The sequence below is a fragment of the Kryptolebias marmoratus genome, linkage group LG11 (assembly GCF_001649575.2).
Source record: "Kryptolebias marmoratus isolate JLee-2015 linkage group LG11, ASM164957v2, whole genome shotgun sequence".
Lineage (NCBI taxonomy): Eukaryota > Metazoa > Chordata > Actinopteri > Cyprinodontiformes > Rivulidae > Kryptolebias > Kryptolebias marmoratus.
This window is the reverse complement of record NC_051440.1, coordinates 2,840,448-2,845,998: the sequence shown is the minus strand read 5'-3', so window position 1 is coordinate 2,845,998 and position 5,551 is coordinate 2,840,448. Positions and strand designations below refer to the sequence as shown.

General features: G+C 43.3%; 1 long non-coding RNA gene across 2 annotated transcripts; it reads right to left on the bottom strand.

Moving 5' to 3' along the window:
• Window positions 1–2,563: 2,563 nt before the first annotated feature.
• LOC112451438 lies at window positions 2,564–4,287 on the bottom strand. 2 transcript variants are annotated; one of them, XR_005233777.1, is made up of 3 exons: window positions 3,925–4,287; window positions 3,785–3,849; window positions 2,564–3,715 (listed from the first exon to the last, which is right to left on the bottom strand). It is a non-coding gene; the product is annotated as an uncharacterized LOC112451438 (long non-coding RNA). The 2 variants fall into 2 exon arrangements; XR_003040263.2 differs by having other exon boundaries at window positions 2,564–3,568.
• Window positions 4,288–5,551: the final 1,264 nt, after the last annotated feature.

Here is a 5,551-nt window from a genome sequence, read left to right as displayed (position 1 = left end):
TCTGAGACAGAATAAAATACTTAAGTTTTAACCATTTAAAATCCTTTTTTTTTTCTTCAGTACAATTGTGGCTGTATGGTAAAAATCTTGACATGATGAACAAACTTACCAACACATTCTCAGTATTATAAAATTTTGATGATATTTTCACAGTGGGTGCTTTTTTACACTTGTTTCTCCTGAATAAAGTGTCTAGACTGGTGTTGGTAAGGAAAGATCCAATGTCTTGATACAAACAATAGAACAGTGACTCACAAGGGAACACAGTTGTTCAAGTTGGCGGGTGTTAACTTTTCTCAGTGACTTACCATCATTGAGCAATGTTTTGACCTGAAGGGCAATGTTTTCACAACTTCTCTGGATAATGATGGTGATCAGGGACACAAATAAAAAGGAAATGACTCATCTCACATGTATACGGCTGAGGGCACTGATTCAGTCTTTAATATGTTATTTTCCTAAAATCTAAGATGATTCATTGTTCCAGCAAAGTTTAAGATCATAAGCCAGGTTGCATTCACACAGACTATAATTAGTTGAGAGCAGAACACTGTTGGCTACAGTGGGTGGACTGTTGGGAAACTTTCACACCCAACATGTTGGGTTTGTTGTTTTGTGCAAAAATACTTTAACCTATGTAACATGTTTGTCTGTGCTCCTCAAAAGATTGTGTGTGTGAGGATTCAGAGTTTTTCTGTCTCTGCCCTGCTGGTGGTGCCGAGTACTCTCCCTCCACAGCTGCAGCCTTTGGCTGGATTCAGATCTTCGCTAGAGCATCATGCCTTATGGGTTACGATCGCAGCCTTAAACCACTATGTTTGAAAAAAGACTCTGCTACGTTAACCCTTTGCTTTCTTTTCCTCCCCTCTTTGCCTCAGGAACGGCTGTTCGGATTTTTGTAAATACCTGCCTGTCTGGACCTACGGTTGCACTTACCTGCTGGCTTACCTGTCATCGGATTCTGGATCCTCCTCCCGGAACATCTCTGCTGGACATTGTTGTCTCCACACGTCGCACCTGTAAGGAAAGAAATATTAAACCATTGCCTTCTCATATATGCACCAAACTGAACCTGTACCCGAGACTCACCTTGCTCCCTTCCTTGCCGTTTCAGATCCTCCTGGCCACTCTTCACTATTGCACATTTTGGATAATTGTAAATAAAAACACTTACCTTTTTACTTTGTCTCCATGTCTGGTTTCTGGTCCTACTCTTATGACAAATCCTGGTTCATGTCAATACGTTTTGCTTTTCATCTGAAGAGCTTTAACAGATGAGTCTTCAATTACATAATAGAAGTCCAGTTGTCTTTGTTTTTAACCTTTTTTTTTTTTTTTACTATGTCCTGGATGACTAAGAATCTACACCACCACCCTGTGTAAAACTCAGTGTATATGAGTAATGTATTTACTTATGTATTTTTTTTTTAAAGCAGCCTCGAAGAAGTGCAGGAGCATCCATTTGCTTTTTGATGCTTTTGACTTGCTGCTAAATGTGATACCTGCCACCACTACAGCCAGATGGTGGCATGTGGTCATTAGCTATGATGCTAGTTTCTGGCAGTTAAACGTTTTTTGGTTAACATAGTATTAGGAATTCAACAATGTACACCAAAACCAATTTCATCAGAAACTTTCTTTTACTCTCCTCATCCTCCACTCCACCCTTTACCATCCACAGCTCTGTATATTCAATTCTATTCACTTTTTATACAGCACCAATTCACAACCAAAGATGATTTCATCAAAACTTCACTTTGACACAGTCCCCCATCCTAAGCAGCACAGAGGCAACAGGGGAAAGGAACAACTCCTTTTCCACAAAAAGACAGCAGAACCAGAATGAGTAGCCACCTCAGCTAGCTGAAGATTGAGAGGACAGGAAAGAGACAGAAAACACAAAGTGTAAGGCCAGGCAATTCTTCTATAAGAAAAAACTCAAAGGAAAACACAGGTTAATGGCAGCAATAACTGCATGTACAAACAAGAAAAGTAGAGAGTAAAGACATCAGGGAGGTAAGGAAATGTGTTCAGTTTGTCCTCCAGCTGTTTAAGCCTCTAGCAGCACAACTAAGGGATAGCTCAGGAAACCCAAGACAACCCTAACTTCAGCATTTATCAAAAAAGAAAATTAGTCTTAGTCTTAAAGATAAACAGGGTGTCAGCCTCACAGAAAGAAATTGGAAGTTTGTTCCACAGGAGAAGAGCCTGATAACTGAAAGCTCTGCCTCCCATTCTACTTTTGAACAATCTAGGAACCACAAGTAAACCTGCAGTCTGATAGCAAAGTGCCCAGAACAAGGTTGTTGTTTTTCTTTTGTCTGTTCTATTCTGAAGGGGTTGCCACAGAAATCGAACTTACATGAAAGATTTGGCAATTGTTTTATGCCAGATGACCATCCTGACACAATCTGGGCATGAACCTGAAACCACAGGGTTACCTGACTGTGGCACTGACCACCAAGTTAACACAGCTCCAGGAAAATACTGAACAAAAAGATCTTTACTATAGGATGGGACTTGAGTTGAGAGTTTTGCATGCAGACTTTAGAGAGTTTTGGGGACATCCAGATAACATAGAAATACAATCGTCAGATCTTCCATCCATGCACCCATTATCTACCACTTGTTCTGAAGTCAGGTCGTTGTGGCAGCAGCTTGAGCAAGAAGGCCCAGACATCCCTTTCCATAACCTCTTCCTGCTCTTCCAAGAAGATTCCAAGGTGTTCCCAGGCCAGCTGAGAGACATAGTCTCTCCATGCCCTTGGTTCCCGGGGACTCCTCCCAATTGGACATGCCCAGAACACCTCACAAGGGAGCCATCCAGGGGTCATCCTTTCCAGATGCTTGAACTACCTTAACTGGCTCCTCTCGATGTGAAGGAGCATTAGCTCTACTCCAAGTCCCTGCTGGATAACCAAATTTCTCACGCTTTCTCTAAAGGCAAGCCCAGCTACTCTGCAGAGACAGTTCGTTTCAACTGCCTTATCCGCAATCTCATTATTTCCGTCACTACCCAAAGTTCTTGACCATAAATGAGGGTAGGAACATAGACCGACTGGTAAACAGAGAGTTTTGCCTTGTGTTACGGCTCCTACCGGCCGATGTGCAATAAACAACAACCAAAATGCAGTGAATTAACACCATTTATTGTTGTACAAAAAAGGGGGGTTTCCCACGACCATCATCCATTCGTTGTTAACCCGAAAATATTCAAGCTGAATTAAACCCCACTTTAAGTGGACAACCCACACAAACCACTACAGTGTTCACTGCAACCTTTAAGATGCACTCGATTCACTGCAAAAATGATCATGTGCAATTTACACTCACAATCACACCAACCAGGATCAGGTCTCAGATATTTAGGAATAACTTTGATATGGACTAGGTGTGTTCCGGGAAGTGAACCAAAGGAAAAAAACAAAGAACAAGACAAACAAAATAAACAAAAGATTGTTAGCTCGCCCTCACATGTATCAAGGAGAGGCAAACAGTCCAAGACTGGGCGAACTAACAAAAAAGGAAAAATCAAATCTTAAAAGGACAGCAGGGAACAGTGATATAGCTGTAAAAACAAAAATACAAATAAATTACTAAATGCTTATTAAAGCTCTTTAGTCCAGTCAATTTAAAACACATTAAAAACACTGCATACATGTATTGCATAGACCAGCACTCTAAAGCCAAAGGATGTAGCAGCTCTGGTGTAGCCCTACCAAAATAAAAATAATATAAAACATACAATTCAATCTTAAAAAAAAGACAAATGTATAAGGCCTACCTGCGGCGTTGAATAACCACATGCCCGGGCAACGCTACCGCCGAAACATTGTTAATAATGTGGCCCTGTATAAAAACACCATGTCAGGACAAACTTATTTAAACGAATCAAATTAAAAAGTTTCCTTCTCCAAACCTTACCACAGCCAACAAACAGTAGAACGCGTGGGCCCAACACGCACCTGGTCACGCACACAGGAAATTGACATTTGGCCACCACTCTTCCTGCTTCCCTTTTATGGAAACTCAGGCTGTGGAGGGTGCGACACCTAGTGGTGCCACCTGTTACACTTGCAGCCCAGCATCTTCACCACAGTGGACCAGTACAGAGTATACAATACTGCGGAAGCTGCACCCTGTTGATCCCATGCTTCATTCTTCCCTCACTCATGAACAAGACCCTGAGATACTTAAACTCGTCCACTTGAAGCAGCACCTCATTCCAACCCAGAAAGAGCAATCTACCCTTTTCCAGCTGAGGACCTTGGCCTCAGATTTAGAGATGCTGATTGTCATCCTAGCTGCCTCGAACTTGACTGTGATCTGCTCCAGTGAGAACTGGAGATAACAGCACTATGACACCAACAGGACCCCATCTTCTGCAAATAGCAGAGAGAATCCTGAGGCCACCAAACCAGACGTCCTCTGTCCCCTGGCTGCACCATGAAATTCTGTCCATAAAAGTCATGAACAGAACTGATGACAACGGGCAGCTCTGGCAAAATCCAACTTTGACTCTGAAGAAAGAAAGTCTATATCCAAGGCTTCACGAAACTCTTCCCACACCTGAGTCCTTGCCTCAGTAACAGCTACCGTTGCAGCCTGCCAGTACCCCTCAGCTGCCTCTGGAGTCCAACTAGCTAAAAAGGCCCAATAGGACACCTGGGGTGTCTACTCAATGTCCCCTGCCTCAGCTGGGATGCAGTTAAAGCTCTGTTGGAGGTGTGAGCTGAAGAACTTTCTGACGGGTTCTTCTGCCAGGCATTTCCAGCAAACCCTAACTATGCATTTGGGTCTACTGGGTCTGTCTGACATCTTCCCCCGCTATCTGATCCAATTCACCACCAGGTGGTGATCAGTTGACAGCTCTGCTCCTCTCTTCACCTGAGAGTCTAAAACATACAGCCACAGATCAGATGACACAACTACAAAGTCTATTACTGACCTGCGGTCTAGGATGTCATGGCACCTTATGTTCGAACATGGTGTTTGTTATGTACAAACTTTGACTAGCACAAAAGTCTAATCACAGAACACCACTCGGGTTCAGATTAGAGATGCTGATCCTCCCAATTACGCACCTCCAGGTTGCACTGTCGTTACCCACATGGGCATTGAAGTCCCCCAGCAGAATGATAAAATCCCAAACTGGAGTACCTTCCAGCACCCCTGCTAAGGACTCCAAGAAGGTTGGATACTCTGAAGTGCAGTTCAGTTCATAGGCAGAAACAATCCACCCCCACCCCCCATTTGAAGGCACAGAGAAGCTACCCTCTCATCTACCAGAAAAAAACTAACACACAGGCGCCAATCTGCAGGATTATAAGTAGCCCCACACCAGCCCGGCACCTCTCACCATGGGCAACCATGGGAATAAAGTCCAACCCTTCTCAAGGAGATTGGTTTCAGAACCCAAACTGCATATCGAGGTGAGCCCCACTATATCTAGTGAGTGCCTCTTAATCTCACAGGTTCAGGCTCCTTCCCCACCAGAGAAGTAGCATTCCATGTCACAAGACCCAACTTTGGTAAGCTAGGGTCTAAATGC